This window comes from Ambystoma mexicanum, chromosome 1p, assembly GCF_040938575.1.
Source record: "Ambystoma mexicanum isolate Mex_15411 chromosome 1p, UKY_AmexF1_1, whole genome shotgun sequence".
Classification (NCBI taxonomy): domain Eukaryota; kingdom Metazoa; phylum Chordata; class Amphibia; order Caudata; family Ambystomatidae; genus Ambystoma; species Ambystoma mexicanum.
The window spans coordinates 792,861,120-792,884,805 of record NC_090921.1 but is presented as its reverse complement, the minus strand read 5'-3'; the positions used below and the strand labels follow the sequence as shown (position 1 = coordinate 792,884,805).

The window sequence follows — 23,686 nt, the reverse complement described above, 5'->3', positions numbered from 1 at the left end:
AGAAGCATCTCACCGGGGGTAGTCTCTAGATTTCGCTCTTCTACAGCTGTTAAGTTCAGTCCTTTCTGACCGCCACCAAGGTCCATGGGTACGATTTATTTCTCTCCACAACGACAGGGGGCTACGGGGAGGGATACCCATCAACCTCCTGGTGTCAAGTGTTGCTGGGCCTGAACAAACTCAAACCTTCGGCTTCTCAGCCTAGCTAGGTATAGTGCCCAAGAATGTCTTGCGTGTTCATAGCCTTTTTCCCAACTACAGGCCAGTGTTTTGGGTCTGCCCATCTCTGCTTTGAGTGCATGCGAAAAAAACAAACATCCACTGAAAGCAGTTGCCCCCTCTGTTGTACTGTAACTGGAGGACAGATGGAAGGGCTTTGAAATGCCAGACTGACATTTTTCCTCAACAGTGTGCGATTCTGCTTCGGTTAGTTCTTAAGTCAGTGCTTGCATGGAATAAAGTGAGGGCATCAAAAGACCGGGCACATACCTTTTATCATGCTTTTGGCATCAGTTTTGTGCTTTTCAGGAATGCCATTCTGTGCAAGTCCAGGCACAAGCACATACCCCCTTGCTGCTATGATCACAGGCCACGTCGAGAACTCTAGCCACAAGTCTCGCCTCATGGGAGTCCAGCGAGGAACTTTTCCTTTCCATCTTTGGAAAGGTCACACGCAAAATCTCTTTTCGTATTTTGCTCTTGCAAGTTGCCAAGACGGCGGCACAACTCACCTGCTGCAAATGGGGTGCACTGTCAGTTACACCTTTTTCCTATGGAATCTTGGTCCTTTTCCTCCTTCCTCTGTCAGAGTAAGCGAGCAAGATCCAGAGCCCATGGACATGATGCAAAGGGGACTTTTCCCTGAGACAGAGCCACGGATATCACTGCCAAATGATATGGGGGAGCAGAGCTCAAGCAAAGCTTTTATGAAAGGGTCAACCTGTACCTCATCTCAAATGCCTTGCTAATCGGGGGCAAGTTGTGCGACTTCTCCAAAATCCTTTTTGCCTCTGCAATTATATCCTGATGGAGAGGGACTCCTGATTTATCAGGCCTGTGGGACAGCACCTCTGACAACACCCCTGCTTCCACTGGAGAGACCTCCGGGAAGGGCAGGAACCGCATAATGTCATCTAGTCTATCATAGACGGCTGTGATAGAAAATGGCTTATCTTCATAAATGTCTTCATCAGGCTCTACAGTGCTCTGGCCTTCCGCCAGAGTAGAGTCCTGTTGGTCCAGGCTTCGGAGCCCTTTCAGCTGCAGGTTCCATAGAGAAAACGTCCACTCTTGAAGCTGCAGGCCCTGCAGAAGTTAATATCTCATGCTGGTCATGGACTTTAAGCTTGCCATCAGTGGTTCATCCGGTCCTCCCGTATGGTCCTTTGTCCACTGTCTGCAGCACAAATTGGATGCTGTGGCAGCACCCGTGTTCTTTGGGGCCAATTAAGTTGGGATGAGTACATCTGTGTCCCTATGTAGGGCTCCTGGATTGTCCACTGCACACGTGGTGTGAACGAGTCTGGGCAATGCACGTAAACTGGCCCAGATGACACAAGTATGCAACAGTGCCGTCATTGATAACATGGATGAGATTGGGCAAATACCTCTGCAGCTGAACAAAACATGATTGGAGGTTCAACCTTCCGTGTAGAGTGCACAGCCTTCTGTGGCTAAAACATGCCTATGGCACAACTCTGCCACCCTTGTAACAGACATGCAGACCCTGTGCTGGTAATCAGCATCAGTACGGGAATACCTGCTATCCTGTCACCAGAGTCTGAGGCTCCCACATGGCTCTCCCATGTGTTCATGGGCTTGATCGATGCCTGTACTTACTCTTTTTTTCTATGCAGTTTCATGCTCTATGTATACGCAGTATGACAAATTAGATTCTGCCTCGGAGGAGTACAAGGATGAGTAGGAGTAAAATGGCCCACTCAACCCTCACACTTCTGCAAATCAAAACTCAATGCAATCATAAAAAGGTAAAACTGGGACAATCAAGAGATCTACCTCCTATGCCTTTTGTGGTAACTTGGGACGAGGGAAGGATATACACTTAAGAAGCGTGCAACGGTGAACCAGTAGTGACCCAAACAGTATCAAAGTCCACAATAAAGGGAATGTCCAATTTAGATTCCATACAAAATATAAACACTTTATTATCCCCTGAAGCAGGGAAGTCAATCAGGTTACTCTGATCATGGGCTGAACCCCAAGATCTTAGACCATGTTCCAAGCAGCCTGATGGCTGCTTCCCCAACCCCGCCATCCTCCCCCTCCCTTCCTCTCATGTCTCCAGCACCCCTCCCACTTACCTGATTTATTTCTGCAGCAGCTGTGCTTTCGCTCCAGCCTCCTGGGCAGCCATGGAAATGGAAGAGAGGCGGGCTCTGCATGGAGTCCCGCCTTCCAAATACATGGCGGCCATCGTACGTAAGTATTTTGTTGAAATGAACGGGACGCCCGAAGCATTCCGTTCCTTCAAACAAAATATATTGCCGTCAGCTCCCCGGGTCTGTCGATTAAAAACCTGTGACGCCAACAGCAATAATTCACAATGGTAAGGGCACCGGGACACTAGGCCCAGGGCCGTTACCACCCAATCCAGCGAGAAGGATCTGGGATTATTGCTATAATAAAATATGCCATCTGCAAGTAGAACGAAAAGAGAACACTATACAAAAACCCACCCCAAAGGAAAGAACAGAGAAGATGTGACAGACTGTTGTAACCCCCTGTTTGAGTTGGCGAGTGACCCCGCTAGAGATTTGATTCAGTTTCTGGCGTTGAGCAGTCGCTTCAGGCCTAACACGTGTCGTGCTTCGCTAGGACACAATGCACTGTCGAGCTGGTTTAGATGCACTGCAATAGTTCGGCTGGCTGGAGTTAAGCAGACACTAGCACCAGCGCTTACCCTATTGTTCAGGATGCGGGTAATATGGATCAACCGGTTCAGTGCACTAGAACAGGGCTCTTTGGCTGGTCTGGCCCTCTAGTTGCTGCAAGGCTTTCGCAAAAGACTTGAGGACAGGACACTCCAGTTCAGTGTCTGCTCTTCTGGCAGAAAAGATCCATTGCAGAATGGTTGGTCCTGGTCTACAGCACTGGTCACTCCCAAAGTTCCCCGGGAGTGGTTAGGAAACATATCTCCCTTCAGTCTTGGACAGTGTCCTGGACAGCTCTTTCACCTCCGGCGGAGGGCCTTGGACAGTGCAACTGTCCCAAAGGAAGTAATACTGAGAATGCTCAGAACATCTTAGGCCATAATAGATCCTTGAAGAACTGAGGGAATTCTGCTGAAGGAGTACAAGACTCCTCCTTTTAAGGGCACAAGTCCTCAGGTGATTGGTCTAAAGCTAGCCTGCTTTATTGCACCAATCCCTGCTCCAGGCCATAGTGGACATTGCCTTCTTGATCTTGCACCCAAGGTGCTTTGCCCAAGAGGAAGTGGAGGAGACAGGAAAGGCAAAGCGAGACAGTGATAAACAAGATGGTGGAAGGCTTCTTCCAGTGTCCAGAGCACTCCTGCTTATCCTACTACTGCCCCTTCCCTCCTACCAACAACAAAGACCTTCAGACACGCAACACCCTGGTGTGAGGCTACTCCTGAATGGGTGTGTTCCTTTGATACTTGGGCCAGGACAGCTGCCTGCTATGTGGTTGTCTCTGGAGGGGTTTGGAGGGGGTCGGGAGAGAGGGATTATGGGGAAATACCAGCCCTCACAAAGGGAATCAAAGAGGCTGGACCCTTTGGGTTTCTGGTCTGCCGTATGGAATAACCTGAATACACATTCTCTTCCACAGCAGAGCCGACACGCAGGACCGGACACATGTGCAATATCAATTGGGATGTGGTGGCCATGATCATAAGTATCGCCATGTACTATGCCTAAACCTGGGCATAGCCTATTCTTAAATATGACCCTGCCACCAGCAAGGGGTACTCATGATCATTGTGGTTTGGGTATAGGGGGCATATCTTAAATGTCACCCATGTGCTGCAGTGACTTTGCTGTCGCTGCAGCTGTCAAGTGGGCATCTTGTGAACTTTGAACCTGCTCTGTGCCACGAGCAGATCAGGGGCTGTGGATCAGGCTGTGGATCAGGCTCCTGATGCAGCAGGGCACAAGTGAACTTCTGGCATGGCGTTGCGATAAAGGGGATCTGGTTAGCAGATTACCCCTTTGGAGAAGAAATCACCCTCATCATTTATGTATTAATAAACATTTTAAAAACCAGGACTTTGCACCCTGGCCAGATGGCAATTCCAGCAACAGAAAATCCACCAATTGTGTATTCCTACATCTGATAAAATTACTTGCATATCTTTCTATCTATTATCCTAACTTAGAGTGTGGGGGAGAGTAAGTCTACCCTGGCACAAGGTAGAGAGACAATATGAAAAAAGAGAAGAGTCCTAGTAACTGAGGACCCTTGCGTCCCGTGCACACCTTGAATACTGAAATTCAGCCAATATTTATATATTTAAACAATTACAAAATACAAATGTTCAGTCCAACATAGAATTCATAAAAATTCAACAACAATGTATAAAAAAAGGAAGTTTTTAATGATAAAAATATTGTGTTGGAGCAAAAAAGTCTTTTATCACGGTTTTCTTGAACAGTTCAATCTCCCTTCTCTACAAGGCAATTAGAGGTTATTCAATAAGTAAATCTTATTAGTGATAGTCAACAAAAATTACATAAGTCATATTTCAGTCTCCCATGAAAATAGGCAGTTATTTTTTTTTTTTATTGAAAAAACTAGTTTCTTTTGTACAAAAGAAAAAAAACTTGTTTCAAGAGATAAAAGGAAAAACTCCATGACGCCATAACTCTGTATCGCTGAGCTTCAATACGCTCCATAAAGTCAAGTTATTTCATTCCGCGCAACCATCTACCATTGTGAGACATCCATGCATTAAGTAGTTAAGGACACACTATTCAGGGTCATTAATCCTTCAAAAAATAGGGTTGTGAGAGCCATTATAAAAGGAAATTTCAATAACGCATTCAAATAGTTCACAATTCCAGACGTGTTTGACGTTATTGCCAGAGGAGACCAGGCACCACCACGCCTCCTTATCATCTGTCCAAGATATAAGGAACACAAGTCGTTAGTTGCTTCACACTCCAAAATTAGATGTTTCAAGGATTCTACGCAGACAAAGCAGAATCGGCAGTAATTGTCGGCTGTAGATGGATCTTTACGACGCCATAAGATTTCCTTAGATTTTAGAATATTAAGGCGAAATCTCAGAAATTGCTGTAGCATTGGGTCAGATAAGAGGCCTGGTCATTTAATTTTTTTTGCACATAGCCCAGCGAGCTTGTTGAGTCCATTTGATTTCGCTTTTCTATATCGACTATCCAAGCCTCAAATTTCCTTTTTGCATGTTGGGGCCGAGAAATTAAATCGAAATTACATATATCTGCAGCTTCGACCCAGGCTTGTACCTTTGTCTGCCATTGGGCCAATAGGCTGAGGTTAGATGCGACTTGCATGTGGTTAAATATGTAATAAGGTGATGCTTTGCGCGAGCAGGACATCTTGCGCATAAGAGAAATAGACTTCCAGATGACATGGCTGAAAAGGGAGTTCAGTGATAGTTCGTGGCAAATTAAAGTCATTGAGAGACAACGTGGGAGGTTAAGTGCCCGTTTCCAAAAGCGGCCTTCAAGTTGGTCCCATGTTGACTCCTTTATATTCCAACTTGCTTCGGCGCCAAACGTTAGAATGGGCACTACCTTTTGCAAGTAAAATGTTAGCATCGGTTTAAGTGAAAATTTCCCGAAATTTTCATTCAGTTTTGCCGCTTGAAGGGCAAGTTTTGAAGTTTTCAGTTTTATATCTTGAATCCACTGAGATTCGCATATGGAGTTGTTGAATTCCACTCCTAAGTATCGAATGGAATTGACAGAAGAAAGAGGATAACCACCAACTGTCCAAGTAAACGCTCTATCTTTTTTGCTTTTGACTGACCCAATTGAAACAATTTTCGTTTTTTCTGAATTGATAGATAGGTCGTTAGTTGAAAGATAGTCATTAAGGCAGAAAAGTAAACGTTGGAGACCAATCTGTGTTTCATCAATCAGGACAAGATCGTCAGCATAGGCAATGTAACTTACATGCACTTGATTTATTTTAGGTGGAAAACAATGAACCTGGGCAATAGAGAGCGGTAGGTCTGCCAAGAATAATTTGAAGAGATCAGCGGCCAGGGGGCACCCTTGTTTGACACCACGAGTTGTTGGAATGCGTGTTGATAGGTCACCATGTTTGTTAAGGCGTACTCGGATGGACGTATTAGAGTGGAGCGCTATTATGGGATTAAGAATAGCAGCTGGACAATTCCACTTAGATAATTTCGACCAGAAGCAGTCGCGATTTATTCCGTCGAACGCCTGTTTCATGTCAATGAAAGCTAGGTGAAGTTTTGAGTTGGATTTTAGAGTTTGCAACTTCAACAACGTAAGCAAGGCAAGATTGACATCCACGCCTACGCCTTTGGAAAAACCGGTTTGCAGTTCATCCTGAATTCCTGCTTGATTAGCCCAGGTCACAAGTTTCGATCTTAAATTTGCGCCGAAGACTTTCCCAATCGAGTCTAAGAGGGCAACAGGCCGATAGTTATTTGGATTGTCCCAGCAGCCTTTCTTGTGAATTGGGACTACGATTGCAGATAGCCAAGACTCAGGAAAGGTGGTAAGTTTGGCAATTCTCTTGAAAAGATGGTCAATAAAGAGGGCCCACATCGGTGCATTTTTCTTAAACATGTTGCTGATGAGATCTGGGCCAGCTGCTAGGGAATTTTTTAGTTGCGAGATTGCTCGAGTGATTCCGATCTGTGACATTTCTACGTCCCATGGTACGTTGTTCTTTCGATCACAGACTACGGCAGTCTCATTCCCAGGTCCATTAAAAACCTGAAAAAAATGCTTATGCCAAGTATCTCCACAGATGGTATTTTGAGTTGAGTTTAGGTTATTTACGTAACCCATGTTCAGGATGTGCCAAATATCGCGTGTATTCTTAGTTATTAATAACTTCATCATTAATTCGGCTCGATCTTGTTCAATGATGGCCCTGTGTGATCTTGCCCAGTTTCGATAAGTAACTCTTCTTGCCTTTACTTCGTCTGCTATGGCCTGGGTTGAGGTAGATTTTCTTTTCAGTTGTCTCAGGTCTCTGCGTAGCTCTTTCTTCTTATCTTGCATTACCTTGCTAAATAGATGTTTATGGCTTTTCTGCTGTTGCCCTTGATCATTGGAATCGATGACATGTAATGATAATAAGGGAAAGTAGTCAACACCATGCGGAGAGGATAACAGTCTTTCAGTTAAGGATCCAATCTGGTTGCCGCTAATCCGGAGACTATTTCCACTAGAATTTGTCTCAACTGGAAGAGTATCTTGAGGTTGAATGCGAAAGGGCCAAGGAGCAGCCGAGCGTTAAGAGCATGTGGTAACTTTCAAGCGTTTTTCGAACGTGTAAGGTGGTATCCTTAGTCTCAAAGTGGCTAGAGACCCAAAAATAATCGATGATGCTGTGGCTGGTCTTGCGGTGCCAAGTTGGTTGAGCAGGGATCTCACCTCTAACTGCACCATTCAACAATACACAATCTCACGTTTTCATTGCGTTTGACCATCTTTGTTCCTTGGCGCCAAGATTTCCTTCGGCGATACGTTTATAGCTTTGATTTTTCCGGTCATAGTCGAACCATGAGCAGTTGAGGTCGCCACAGCAGATGGTTGTCAAATGATTAAATTTAAAGGACGCATCGTCCATCAAGAGACGGACAGCATCGACAAACAATTTATCGCTTATTTTTACAGAGTTCCAGTAACAGTTTATAATAAGAAGTGTCGATGTTGGCTGCGCGGTGTCACTCAGTGAATGCATTATTGTGCCTTGCATGTAAGGATTTGGATTGGTGCATATCGGGGTAGTCCAGTTTTGAGACAACCGGACCATAGTTAACAGGCCCGCACTTGGGCGTCCTTGTTGATTTTTGATGGCTGGGTTGACTGTTATTGCAAAGCCATCTCTCATCGGTGCTTCAAGAAGCCATGTTTCTTGCAGACAGACTGCAAATACGTTGTCGAGGAACACTTCAAACCCATTAAACAAGTGATGAAATCAACGGGTGTTCCAGGATATAACTGAGCATGAGGCATCCAGGGTGCTCGGTCATGGCTATTTTTGAGTAAGGGTGTTCGAGTTATAAGCTTGTTTATCTTTAGACGGCCTTGTTGGGCCCTGCAGGGTTACTGAGCTCAAAAGATTGTGTACTTGGGACACCTCTACAGCCCTTTTTGCAGCAGAATTGTTAGAAGAGCATTTCAAGTTGCTTTCCTGATGGGAGATTTCTGGTTCAATGGAGATGTCGAAGCCAAACGGCAGCCAAACAGCATAGGTAGTTATTCAACTGGATTATTCTATTACTCATATCACATTTGAGTGGCACTGTAAAAAGATAGTAAGGAGAATGTATAAAGACCAAAGCGAAGCCAACCATAACCCATCAAACAAATTATAAAATCCTGTATCAATGGCGTCCTTACCTATGGGGAAGATGGCGAATATTCATCTAGTGGATATTTGCACTAATATATATATATCAAAATTACGAGAGCACTCAGTCTTTGTAAGGTGCAAAAAAAGTTCATCTTATCTTCACATAAAATCTGCATACAAAACACGTTATTTAAAAGAACCAACATGGTTTTACTGAACAGCTTGTTGCAATCCTGCCGTGTCAAATTGCGCCACGTGTTCAATCCCTCCTTCAGGGACTTCCTCAGACGACATTACACATCTTTGTTTGGGGCTTTTTTATTTTTACATTCGGCCAGGTCACATGTTATCTGAGGTCACGTGACTCATTGATAGCTGGCTCTGTAGGCCATTTTACCTGCCGACCATTTCATAGTATATTTATAAAGCATTAGCTATTGCTGTGCTTGTGCCTAAAAAGTATCATGCTTTGAATAAGCCGGCACCACTGCATTTCACCCTGTGACTTAGCAGAATGTTTACCATAATTTTTAAACCCTCATTTCAGCCCTTTAGCCAAATGGCTCTTACAGAAAAGTACATTTGCACGAAGCCTTGAGATCGCAGTAGCAAATCGCATGCTTGTATTGTCATTATTTAAATCATGTCCCAGTGGGCTACACCCAGTAAAGTGCATTGTGCTACAATCATCTCCTAATATCTTGCACAAGTGTTAATGTTAAAGGAAATTTGTACCACGCACTATCACCACCGGAGTGGTCCCCTGGCGCTCTGAAAAAGGGAAAGAGGGGGGGGTGTGTGTGGAGGGGAGTTAGTGGGAATAAGCTGGAAAAGTGCAAGAGAGCAGTGATGTACTGTTGGCGGCCTCAGCCCGGTGGGTCCGTTGGCTGGGCTTGGGGTGTTTTACGGTTGGTAGTCGTCGTGTGCTGTTGTGAGAGTCTATGCGCGTTTTGTTGTTGCAGTGAAGTTTGTGTGGATTGTTGTGTTGTAGGCTTGTGGTTGTGTTTGGTTAAAGTTTGAGGTGTATGCAGAGGGGTGAAATTGTTAATGGATTGGTTAATTGGCAGTGCTGTCCCGAAGTGAGGCGCTGAATTTCCGTATTCACTCCAGGTGGAGTGGGAGCATCTCTGTCCTGATATGGGCCGTCCGATACAGTCCCTTTCACACATGGCCTCCACTCACATTCATAACCTTACCCAAGTTCGGCCTCGGCCACCTACATGACACCTGTCTGTATGTGGGGCAGGCAGACGTATGGGCGTCCCTTCAAATCTGGCGCAGAGAGCATTCACAATCCAGTCGGTGCCCGGCATGGACTAGTCAAGGCTACTCCATCCATATGTGGTGTGTGGTTGGCATTCATCATCTTATTCAATTGTTTTTGCAGGCTATCGCTCCCAGCGCCTTCGCAACGTGGCACATGCCAACGCTTGCAATTACGTCGAGGGGCGGCACCTGCCTTCATTCAGAACTCCATACGGTCAATGTCCACTCCAATGACCACAACTTAGTTGAAGTGTGGCAAGTGCCAACATTCACACAACTCTATACAAGTATGATACCTGGTGGCAATTATGGGGCGGATGAGGTTGTTGGCTGGAGTTGGCTAGGGATGCTGATAACTGTCCTCATGGGTGTTGCTTGTGTCCCATTTGACTTAGCATCATCTCTCTTGTTGTAGTAAGAGTTTCTCTGGTCAGTTCTGGGTGTTGTCAGAAAAGGATGACTACATTTAAGATGATACTTTGTGTTTCCCGTTCAGTTGTTTCGGTTTTCAGTTTGAATCCGTAGTGTTGAAGAGCCAGGTTTTTAGTAATTTTCTGAATGGTAGGTGATCTTTGGTGTTTTATATCTTTCGGGATGTTGTTCCAGGTTTTTGCAGCTGAGTGGGAGAAGGAGGAGCCCCGGCAACCAACCCCCTTACCCCCCGTTTCTTCTTAAGGTATGGTTTTTGTTCCAGGCGGATTTCGTAGCTTGATCTGAGGAGCCTTGTTGGCTTGTAGATTATTTTCTTTTGTAGAAATTCTGCTCCTTGTCCGCTGATTGCCCTGTGTGTTTTGAAGGTGATGCGATGTTTGACTGGGAGCCAGTGCAGTGTTTTTAGGGCTGGAGTGGTGTGGTCTCTTCTGGATAGTTTGAGGAGCAGTCAGGCTGCTGTATTTTGGATACGTTGTAGTTTTTTCAGGAGGTATTCTGGTATTCCAAGATAGAGGCTGTTTGCATAGTCGATTCTTGACATGATGAGGGCGACGATTGGGAGTGTTTTGTGGGTGAATGAGAGTAAAGGTAGGATTCTTCTTGCCGTGTGGAGGAGGAAGCAGCATTTCTTGATGATTGCATTTGTGTTTCTAATGTTAGGGTGTTGTCCATCAGGACTCCCAGATTTTTTACTACCTTACATGGTGTTGGTGCAGTTCCCATTTCCGTTGCCCATGGAATGTAGGTGTTGTTCTCTTGGTTTTTGAATATAATCATGATATATGGGTTGATTTTCAAGTTGTTGGCATTCATCCAGTTAAAGACTTCTTTTAGACACTCGATTAGGGTCGAGTGTCTTCGATTTTGTAGATGATTTGAGTGTCATCTGCATAGTTGTAGCATGTAATGTTGTATTTTTTGAAGATTCTGATTACTAGAGTCTGGTCGATGTTGAAGTACAGAGGTGATCGTGAGGACCCTTGTGGTACTCCACAGTCATCAACTCGTGGGGTGGATTTGAAGGGTTTTATCCATACAGTTTCTGTTCTGTCTGCTAGGAATGATTTAATCCAGAGTAGTGCCATGACCGTTATTCCTATGTCTTCTAGTCTTTTGGTTAGGGTGTCATGGCTAACTCTGTCAAAGGCTGCGGAGAGGTCGAACAGAATCAGGGCTGAGGTTGTGTTGGAGTCCGCGTTAGTTTTTAGGTCATCCCAGATGGATAGTAGAACAAGTTACTTACCAAATGTAAGGTTCTTTCGATTGGATGTTCCTCCCACGTATTCCTCATCTATGATAATCTTATCACCCAGCTTTGGAAAAAGAATTTCGGCAGAGGGCGCTGTGAACGAGGTCGAGGCGTTGATGTCCCTCAGAGGTCGCTGTAGCGTGTCGACATCACTCGTGGTACAAATAGCTCGTGCTGCGCCTGTTGGCTTCAGTTCTGTTTTTCGATTTTTAAGTAGAGGAACCAGATAGGCGTGCTCCGGACAGAAAGCTCTTCGCAAACGCAACAAGCAAACTTGTAAATTGTACAGCGGGGTAGAATAGGTGGGGCAATGAGGAATACATGGGAGGAACATCCAGTCGAAAGAATGTTGCAGTTGGTAAGTAACTTGTTCTTTGAATGGATTGTGTCCTCCCACGTATTGCTCATCTATAATAGACTCCCAAAGCAGTAAAAAATTTGGAGGTGGGAGTACTATTTAACTTTTTTCATATACAGAATGAAGTACTGCTTTTGCGAATAAAGCCTCTTGAAGGATGAAGTATCTAAGCAGTAATTCTTAACAAATGTGTGAAAGTCCAGGTTGCGACTGAACAGATGTCAGCCACTGGGACTGCCTTCTGAAGAGCCGCAGAAGTAGACATGCCCCTATTGGAATGAGCTCTAAGTCCTTCCGGTGGGTCTTTTCCCGGCAGTCTGTAACACTCCATAATGGCTAGAGTAATCCAACGGGATATAGTTTGTTTCGTGACTGCTAATCCCAATTTGGGACCAGTCTAACCAACAAAGAGCTGGTCGTCTTGACGTAATCTTGACATTCTCGTAATCTAAAAACTCAGAGCCCTTTTTGGGTCAAGACTATGCAGTCTCTCCTCTTTACCCAAATGAGGAGGAGGGTAGAAAGATGGACGTATTATTTTCTGCGACAGGTGAAAGTCAGAAACTACCTTGGGCAAGAAGGATGGTTTAACTTTAAGGATTACCTTGTCTTTATGAAAAGTAGTATAAGGTGGTTTACATGAAAGAGCCTGCAACTCGCTTACCATGCGGGTTGATGTTAGTGCTACAAGAAGGGCAGTTTTCAATGTCAAGAGCTTTAATGGACAGGAAAGTAAAGGCTTGAAAGGTATACCCATTAAACATTTTAAAAACAAGATTTAAATCCTACGCCGGGACATGAAATGGTATTGGTGGGAACAAGTTAGTGAGCCCTTTTAGAAACTGAATGACTAACGGGATCTTGAAAGTTAAAACCTCAGGAGGAGCGCTTGAAGATCAAAAGCACGGCCAAATATCCTTTTATTGTTCCAACCTGGAGCCCCAGATTGTCTAGATGCAGTAGGAAAGAGCACTTTGGGAGTGCCACATTGAAAAGGGTCCACATTTTGGTCTTTGCACCATTTACTGAATTTATTCCAACACCGGTACACAAATTTAGTTGCTGGCCTTCTGGCCGAAAGCAAAATCTCCATTACGTCATCCGGGAGGTCCCAATCCTTTTATCTCAGCCTCTCAGAAACCATTTGTGAAGGCTGAGTGTTTTGACCTCTGGATGGAGAATCCGACCTTCCTCTTGCGAGAGAAGATCCACTCTTTGTGGCAGACGTATTGGAGGGCAGATGGACATGTCCAGAAGGTCCGGGTACCACGTTCTCCTGGCCCAATCTGGGGCAATTAAGATAATGGTTTTCTGGAACTTTCTCAACCTCCTGATTATGAGATGAATCAAGGGGACTGGAGGGAACGCGTACAGGAGTGTAAATTACCAGTCCACCACGAACGTGTCTCCTAAAAGATCCTCGTGGGGAAAATTCCCTTGAGCAATACTGCTCGCACTTCCGGTCGCAAACAGATCCACTTGAGGGGTTCCCCAAAGGGTGAACATCTCTTGAAGGACTTCCTGAGCTAGTTCCCACTCGTGGGAGACTGCTCTGCCTGCTCAGAGCGTCCACCGCTGTGTTCTGCTCTTCGGCTAGGTGAACTGCTGATAGAGAGATACCTGCTTGTATTGCCCAAAACCAGAGTTGCATTGCCTCTCTGCACAGTGGTAGTGACCCTATGCCTCCTCTCTTGTTGAGGTAGTACATGGCCACTGTGTTGTCCGTCATTATCAGGACATTCTTCCCCTGTACAGAGGGCAGAAAGGCCTTCAGCGCTAGTCTGATTGCCCTCAGCTCCAAAAGGTTGATGTGTAGTTTGGACTCCGATGGAGACCAACGATCGCTGATTGAAAGATCGTTGGTGTGGGCTCCCTACCCTGAGCCACTCTGCTCGGAACTTACACAGGGTCTGACATATTCCCCGAAAACTGGGTCCACTGAGTTCTGAGGGCCCATTGAAGGGACCTCATCCTCAGTCTGGCCTCCGGCACCAGAAAAACACAGGATGCCATGAGACCGAGCAACCTCAGAAAATCGCAGGCCGACAGATGCTGGGCATTCTGGAACCATGTTACCATCTGCAGAATGTGCTGAGCTCTCATTTCGGGTGGCAAGGCTTTCCATGAAGAAGTGTCCAAGACCTCTCCGATGAATTTAAGCTTTTGAGAAGTTATCCTATTGGACTTCTTGGAATTGAGGGAGAAGCCCAGCCTGTGGAGGAAGTGGCAGGTGATCTTCAGGTGTTCCTGGGCCTGTTCAGTTGAACGTGCCCCGATTAACCAATCGTCCAGGTAGGGATAGATGTGAATCCCCCCCTCTGAGAGTTGCTGCCACAACCGCCATCAGCTTGATGAGACCTGAATGGCAGAACTCGAACTGATAGTGAGAACCGCCAACCGCGAACCTCAGGTACTTGTGTTTGAGATCGATTGGCACATGAAAGTAAGCATCCTGAGGGTCCAATGATACCAACCAGTCTTGGAGTTGGAGTGCCTGAAGGATCTGAGAAAGGGTAACCATCTTGAACATGTCCCTCCTGAGGAATTTGTTCACATTTCTTAAATCCAAGATGGGTCTCGGTCTTTCGTCCTTCTTGGGGATGAGAAAGTATGGTGAGTACCAGCCATTGTTCCTCTCCGATACAGGTACATGGTCTATTGCATCTTTCTCTAGCCGCGTTAATATTTCCTGCACAAGGAGCGGCTCTGGAATTTTGGCAGAGCTGGCTCCCGGTGGATGATCGATGCCTTTTTATAAATGGAAGGTAGTGACCTTGGTTTACTGTTTCCAGTACCCAAGCATCTGAATTAATGCCCCGCCATACCTTCTGATGTCGAGAAATCAAGCCTCCCACCAAGTTTTGTGGGTTAAGGCCTCAAAGCGGTTTAGGGGCGGCTGCAGCAGTGTCTGAGGGCACAGATGTCGCTGCTGAGGCCGATTTAGCACCTCTTCCTCGTACACCTCGAGGAAGCTTTCTTTGTCCTTTCTGTACGGCCTGTCCTTTTCCTCTACCAAAAGAGGAGTAGTATCGAAAAGAACGACCTCTCCAGGAAGGTGACCCAGAGTAGAGGTGTTGAGGTTTTCGAATGGAGGCGGTAAGGGACTTGGCTGCCCCCCTGGAGGTCTGCAGCTTCTCCAAACTGTCATCTGCCTTGCTGCCAAACAACCTCGAACCGTCGAAAGGCATGTTAAGAAGCTTGGCCTGCATGTCCTGTGCAAATCCTGATTTTCTTAACCACGCAAATCTGCTTACTACCGTGCTCACAGTCATGGATCTGCTGACGCTGTCAACCGTATCCAACCCTTATCGGAGGCACTCTTCCATCGCCTCCTTGCCATTTTTTTACAATATTCAGAAAGACTTCCCTTTCTTCGCCTTCTGGAATATGTTCAGCCTCCCCTTTAATGCAGTCCCACAGGGTATGTGTAAACCGGCCAGGGTACAGGTGACGTTTGTGGATCTTAAAGCCATACTGCCCGAGGTAAATATCTTGCGGGCCCAAGCAGCCACCTTCTTATCTTCTCTATTAGGGGGGATAGAGGGATAAGCGGACTGTCTGGAAGCAGTCGCAGCTTGGATCACCAAACTTTCAGGTGTTTCCGGAGGTAATCGGGGTCAGTAGACGATGGCCTGTATTTTCTAGTAAAATTTCCATCTATAGCACAGCTAGATTCAGGCGTTTCCCAATTTGCCTCTACCCTTCTCTGCAAAGCCCTGTGGAAGGGTAGTATTGGATCTTTTTTCTGCCCCTAAACCAGAATATCGGTCATATCATCTTGCTCAAAGGTTGGCAAGGCCATACTCCTCCCCATGTAATCCGTCACCCTATTCATGAGGTTTCTGTACCCCGAATCAGCGTGATGCATGGGGTCAGGTTTAGTAAACTCCAACTCTGGAGACGTATCAATGCCACTGGCAGAGTGGAGGGAGTCAGAGATATTTTAACTTTTACTCAGATTCAATCAATCAATCAATTCTTCAGGCACATCTCTAGAGCCATACCCGACTCCCCGAGGAGAACTTCTCCTTCAGAGGCACTTTCCTCCTCAAATATGGAGGACATGGATCTAAAAAAGGACTTGGGTACAGGTTTGTACATTTTTTTTCCTTTCCTAGAGGAACTCGACGGAATCGTCGAGAGCGCTGATAGTTTACTCGATGGTGCCTTAACCGTTGAGGTTTTTGGCATCGAGGAGATTGTCGCCAATGGCATCGATGTAACTGTCGAGGTCATCAACGTTAGTCTCTTTGACAAGGTCGGAGATGGACTCGCGTCGGGTCGACTGTCGTTTCTCCGTCTTGCTACTTGCCGAGGTAGCTTTTAACCTGCCTACGTCATCCAGGGAAGCAACCGGGGTCATGCACTTGCAAGGCTCTTTTGAGGGGGTAGAAGCCACGTTCTCAACGATTTGCATCATTTCTGTTCGAAATGCCTCGCATTTTCTGCGGGAATCCTATTTGGTTGGACATCCACTCTGTGGAAGAGTCTGAGGAGGAAGAGGGAGACCTTTGACGTCTCTTTTTTGATTTCTTGCAGGAAGTCAAAGAATGTTCCGATCGAATCCTCGATCTAGACCTCTTCTGGTGTTTGTCGAGCAGAATCTTTAGATTCCTCTGATTTTTTACATTTCTTCGAAGAGCCCTTCGAAGCATCCGACCCACCGCTAGCTCACCCTTTACGTTTGCGAAGAGCTTTCTCAGTCATCGATTGGCAGGAGCCACAGTCGCCGGTCAGGACCCAGACACCAAAGACAAACTCGTGGGGATCTGTGATAGACATTTTTGCCTCACAGTCTTTACCCTTTTTTTACCCCGATTTTGGGGTAGAATGAGTCGAAGAAGACGGCATTTTTCCCTTGAGGAAGAAAAACGAAGTGCGCTGCGTCTCGAAGCAAAGCTTGGAAAAATGGAACTGAAGCCAACAGGCGCGGTGTGAGATATTTGTACCACGAATGACGTTGACACGCTATGGCGACCTCCGAGGGACATCGTGCACAGCGCCCTCTGCCGGAAAAAAATTAATTCCGAAGCAGCGAAGCTGGGAGATACGATTATCATAGATGAGGAATCCGTGGGAGGACCCAATCCATTCGAAGTGCTGTTTCTGTTCCTCTTGCGGGTCTGAAACCGACTTGTGCTTGGTCTAACAGGTGGTGTTTTTCTACGTGTTCTTAGGTTAGTTTGTATACATAGGTTTCAAGGAGTTTTGCTGGGTAGGGAATGTTTGAAAAAAATCGGCCTGTAGTTGGCGAGGTCTTCTACGTCGCCACTTGTGTTTTTTAAAAGCGGTTTGATATATGCCGATTTGAAGGCTCTTGGTACAGTTCCTGTTCTCTGCATTATAAACTTTTTTTCTTCTGTTTCTGTAATCCTTTTTGCTTTTTGTGTTGATTTTTCACTTTGTATTGTTTTGTCCTAGTTTGGACTTGTATTATCTTTATTATGGCTGCTTCAGACACATACTCGTTTGGCAATGAACAATTAGCAGAAGCCATTCGTGTGCCGTCTTTCTTTGAGTCATTAACTGAGACCACAGGAGAAGAATCCAATACGGGTGTTACTGGCGAAGGCATTCTTAAATTGAGAAAGAAGAAATTTAGGACCGAGATGCATGGGCATTTACTTACTGAATATCTTAAAAAAAATATACCACAGGGCCTCTTAGTGAGGAATGAACCCTGTCTTTTTGTCGACGATCTAGAATACAAAACCGTTTTCTCGGGGGTAGGCACCAAATGCAGTAGAGATTGGATGCTATTAACCATCAATACGGCCCTCAAGAAAAGTATACTCGTCGGCAATGAAATCGACGAAGCTGAAGCTATATTTGCCCTAGACACGACAATCCTAAATATTAAAGAAAAGCTTGACTTGATAGACAAGCATACTAAAGAGTTTATCAAATTTACCACTGCTAAAAAGATGGATAAACTCAGGAAAGACATTTCCACTTTTTCTAAGGAGATTGCCTACCCATATTTGAGCCCCGATTATGCAGGGCCAGGCCTGTGGAATGACCCTTCTTATCCCAATCAGGGTCCACAGCATTATAGAAAAAGAGTTACCTTCTCAGACAGTTCCTCAGATGGGAGTGGTTCTTTCCCCAACCAAAACACACACGGCCCAAGAGGTCGCCAATGGAATAGAGGCTCACGTAGAGGTAGAAGAGGACGCCAAAATTGGCCTTACCAACAGTACATGCAGATGCCTATGTATGTTCCTCAGGGCCCCTACCAGGCCTTCCCTCCCCCGAACCTCCCTTTTACTCCCACCGATGCAGGACCCCCGCCTATAGAGAATATGTTTCAGACAAGGAGGAGGTCTTACCAATGTCAAACAATGCATCGGCAGTCTATAACATCTCGAAACGGATGCTTACTACCAACGAAATTTCAGTGCTCGAGAAAGGTTTCTCTTTCATCCCCATGCGGAATCCTAGCCAGATGGATCTTGAATTAGAGCTCTGCAGCTTTTTCTGAAAAATCCGGCTGAGGGACCATTTCGGTACAAACAGTAGTAATTTAGAAAACAACAACACTCCGTTTAAGCCTAAATCAACTTTCATGCCTACATCTCAGATGGTTTCTAGTGAAACGATTACCTTTGAACGCGCTGTCCTTCGTGATTTTCACTCCATCTTTCAGTCCAAGGTGACTCTAATTTGAATCGATGTCACAACTTTTCCAAAAAAGAATGGTCCTGCCTGCAAGAACTCAAAAGGGACACTTCCATAATTATCAAACAGGTCGAAAAAGGCAGAGGGGTGTCTGTGATGCATCTTTTTATGATTCTGAAGTATTAAGACAACTGGACAATGGTATTTTTTACTCTAAACTCAAGGGGGACCCAACAGATACCATACGAAGTGAAATCTTAGCCCTGGTGACGCAGGCCAAAGATGCAGAGATTTTGAGCATCAAAGAATTCCTATGCCTTACTGTTAAAGGAATACGTGTTCCCTTGTTTTATATCTTGTTAAAAATCCACAAGAATATACTAAATCTCCCAGGTAGACCGATAGTGTCCCTTTGCGGTTCTATTTTAGAACCTTTAGGAAAATATATTGATTAGTTTCTTAAACCCTTGGAAGCCAGTACACCCACATATTTGGCTGACACCACTGATGCCATTGTGCAATTGGAAGATTTACCATTTGATTCAGACAAAAACTTGTTCATTACACTTGATGTTGAATCATTATATTCGAATACCCCTCAACATCCCTCAGTCAGAGTCATTGCCCATCATCAAATGCTTCTTGGACCACAGAGAGGATCCTCAGTTGGTTCCAAGTGAATTCATTGTGGATCTGCTTCAAATTGCCCTGACCAAGAATTACTTTAGGTTTAAAGAGTTTCTACCTACAAGTTAAAGGTACTGCGATGGGTACAGCATTTGCTCCAAATTACGCGACCCTTTTTATGTGGGATTGAGAAGGTCTCCATATTTGACATCTTTAATTCTTTTTTGCAATCAATTCATTTCTATAAAAGATACATAGACAATATTATCATCGTGTGGGACAAAACTAAGGGAGACCATGTATAATTTCTGACTTGGATCAATTCATTGAATGACCATCTCAAGTTTACTATGTCTGTAGATAGTGTGTCAATCTCATTTCTGGATCTGATACTTAAAACACAGGACGGTGCTATCATTGTGGATCTTTTCCGCAAGACTACGGACCAAAACACGATCCTCCACTTTGATAGTTTTCATCCCCAATCTTTAAGGGAAAGCATTCCCTACGGTCAATTTCTAAGAGCTAGGAGGAACTGCACGGCTAAGAAAGACTTTGTCTCAATCTAACATTATAGAGAACAGATTATCTCAGCGAGGTTATCCAGCTCACATATTGCGACAGTCCCGCAAAAGGGCAAGACACCAACACTGTGAACTACTGTTGGCCAAAAACACTCGCAATACCGCGAACCAGTCGCGTATGGTTTGCGCTATGACTTACAGCACTCACCATGCCAAAATTAAGAAGGTAATTGCCAAGCATTGGCATCTACTTCAAATGAATATGTCCAATTTGGAACATCCTATGTATGCCTTTAAAAAAGGGCAGGAGAATTTGAAGAGTTGGTTATCTCAGGCAGACAGACTGCAGACTACCCAGACACCTAAAACCATCACTGAGATGTGGGGAATGGAAAGGGTTACTGGGAACTACCCATGTGGCAATTGTTGCCAGTGTGGATCCACTACAGCTACCAACACTGTTACCATCAATCATAGAGTCTGGAAACTTAGGGATCACACCACATTGAATTCCAAAAACGTGGTTTACGGGATTATGTGTCCATGTGACAAGACATATATAGGGAAAACATCTAGACCCATTAAATTGAGGATCTCTGAGCATAAGTCCAGAATTAGGACTCTTCACCTCTAGTTGCTCACTTTGTCGAATATAAACATAACTGAAAACTTACGTTGGTGGTGCTTAGAAAAAGTCATGCGACCAGACCATTATGCCATAGCCACAAAACTATCCCGAAGGGAACAGTGGTGGATATTCAACAGACAAAGTCATACACTGGGCCTGAATGCCCAGGAAGAATGGCACACGCTATCTCAATAGACCCCGGATGCCAAGGCAGTTCTCAGACCCGTAGTTTGAGAGCCAGCTTTTTAGTTCTTTAGCCCTTTGGCTATCTTTGTTGTTTTCTGCCTTGCCACTATTGTCCTGGTTTGGGCACTCCACTGTACCCAATTCAGGGACAGTATGTGTTTCTGGTCGATAACCGTGGCAATGCGGTTTTTGAACACAGTCTACTACACTCTCCTAATCTAGTGGTTTTTTGTGAGGCAGTTGTTTTCGGTCGAGCTTCACTGCTGTGGCATGTCATAATGCCACTTTGCTTATGCCCATTGGTCCCTTTAAGCCTTTGCCCTCTGTTTAGTTTGACTGACACCGTCTCTAGGCTTTGGTTACCTGTTCAGCCCTATTGACATGCCTTTGGACACAATACCCTGAAATTTCAGCACGACATGCTGTTCATCTTACCTTTGTAGTGATGTGTCTCCTTATTGGGTACAAGCGCTTTTTTGAGCTTGTTTATATTGGACCACGTGTTATGTCACGTGATTCATGTTAATTGGTGCTCTGCAAGCCCCAGCCTTTCGCTTCGTTTTGTTTTATTGTACGATTCATCGTGCGTCTCCTTATTGGGTACAAGCGCTTTTTTGAGCTTGTTTATATTAGACCACGTGTTATGTCACGTGATTCATGTTAATTGATGCTCTGCAAGCCCCAGCCTTGCGTTTTGTTTTATTGTACGATTCATCGTGTTACTTTAAACATTTTTTTCGGTGCATTGGATAATTTCGGGTTGTTTCGTTTGAGACGGCAGACCCGCTATGCCCTAAAGGCTGTAATGCTTTGCTCAGCTTCCTTTACCGTGGGCGACGTGTGGTGTCTCATTAGACACGCCCTGCCGCGCGTATGGCTCATTCGAGTTGAGACGCTTGTGACGCCAGCTTTGATACGCCCTTTGGCGTATTTAACTCCAGCAGAACACAAACGCGGGAAGTTCGGTTTTCCGACTTCCTGCACTGGCGTATATGGCGTTTTTTGTAGAGGTGAGTGTCTCACAGCCGCTAGTTAGACAGAATTTTCTTTGCTTCTGGTTTTGGACTAGGCTCATTTGGGTACTTTACTATCACTTTTGACTGCGCAATTCTCATTACTTTTTTTCCTTACACAGCCTGGCGATGCTATTTTTATGTTATGTTATTGGCGGAGGAACTTGATTTGGATTAGTCAGCCGGACTGATTTCCTTTCTCTCCTTTTTCTCACATAGTCGGTTTACATGTACAAAGTAAGTTTATGTACAAATATATTTGGGGCACATTAAATGACTTACCAGCTCTTTGTTTCTGCCATTATTCCATAGACTTTGTTTAGTCCTGAATGACATTGTGAGGTTCACCTTTTTGGGAACCTAGAGAAATCCTGAACTGCTTGTGCATTTGAGGCCGTACCACAGACCAAGGAAACACCAATTGATGGTACTCGATTGACGGATGTAATTTTGATTATAGGTGAGCACAATGATGTTTCATGTGACTTGTGCATGATTATACCGAGAACATTTCGGATGCTGTTTATGTACTATTCTCATCTGTTTTCTGGGGTATAGGGCTTTCTCTCTCTTTTATCACTTATTCCCAATACTGGTGATTTATTTCTATCACACTGGTGGTCTCATCTTGGGTTTTAAATGTCTATTTCATTTGGAGCTAGGTTTTACTCTTTCTTTGGGCTCCTTTTATCTCACTCGAGCTCTTCCTCAGAGAAATTTCATGACCACATGTGGTCATTCTTTTTTATTATATTCATTACAGATCGAATTCATTGGAGATTTGTCTTCGGTGTGACCGGATTGTTACTTCCTGGACTTCTTGTCAGGCTCCTGGGCCCACCCCCTAAGGTTTTGAGATCATGGTAATTAGATTTTCTCCCTCTAGTCACTTTGCATGTCTTGACCTAGCGTTGAGGGACCGGTCCTCTTTTGGGATCCTCAGATGACTTGTTTTTATATATAAGAATGATGTATTAACGATTGTATTGTTTACATGTATGTTCTTTTTCAATTTAGGCTTTATTATCATTTTTGTTTCGAGATAGAAAATGTCAGTAGAAAGGGTGTTTTTTAATGTGTAACATTTGTGTAGGTGTATCAAAGACACAGATGAATTTTCAAGATTGTATACACGGGAATGCCGCGTCCTGACGAAGATGGACATCTGCAATTCAGCTAGATGTGCTTTCCATCGAAACTACTTGTTTTATGGTGCCATGCTTACTATACTGTTTTCATGCATTTGTGTTCTAATTTGCATGTCACTGCAGTAATGGACGTATTGCATCCCATGTTAGATTTTTTTAGAGTATGGGTTTAAATTTGTGATGCTTTTCAGTCTCCTGTTTTTTCTACTATTGAACTGCCACATTTGGAAATAACGAATCCTCTTTCCTGCCATTTTTAGGATTTAACCAGTTTATGAATTTATTTCTAAATCATTCAGACTAGTTGACCAGGATTTTCTCACTCGAAAGATTCCCTTCTCCCGAGTGTGTCCAATTCACTGGCACTGATACAGATATATTTGGGGATGATTGTGATCGCTCTCCAATTTGTCATTTGGCATTGGGTTCTTAGCAGTCTTTTTTGGAAATTAGTATTTGCTTCACATTATTTGTGTTTATAATTGTATGTCATATTTACTTTTATTCATGTATGAGCTCTAACTTATTTAATAATCATTTTAATGTTTCTAATCTAATAAAGAAATTTAAAAATACTGTTGCGATTCATGTGCAGTGATATGAGGGGTTTATTGAGGGTCCGTTCCCGACACCGCTGGTGGGATTGTGCTCCTTTGTGTACTTGGTTGTATATCCGCTGGCTTGATTCTTGTGCTTTGTAGCTCCGCTTCCCAGTCTAGGTCAGCCAGCCCTAGTTCTAGTTCTATAGTTGAGTGTTTGGTCATCTCCAGTTGTTCGAATAGGTGTTTGCTTTGACGCTTTTCCAGTTTCTTTTTGTGGTGATTTTGAGTTTGTGGGAGGTTGGATGCAGACTTAAGTTGGTAGTCGGATTATGAATGGGATGAGGAGATGGTCGCTCCACAGTATTTCTATGAGCAGTGCCGTGGTGATGAGTTTTACCTTGGCGAAGATTGCGTGGAGGGTGTGTCCTGCAAAGTGTGTTGCCCCTTTGACCAGCTGTCGTAGTTTCATGGTTGTAAGTTGTCCAATCAGTGAGTTTTGGGAGTTGGCGTGACCTCTTCAAACCAGATGTTGAAGTTCCCCCGGCATGATTAGATGTTCGTGCTTGATG

General features: G+C 44.6%; 1 protein-coding gene across 2 annotated transcripts in view; it reads right to left on the bottom strand.

Annotated features, from left to right (window-relative positions):
- Window positions 1–23,686, bottom strand: part of ATP8B2 (ATPase phospholipid transporting 8B2) — a 2,597,648-nt gene that overhangs the window by 2,265,613 nt on the left and 308,349 nt on the right. The gene's annotated exons all lie outside the window — the stretch shown is intronic.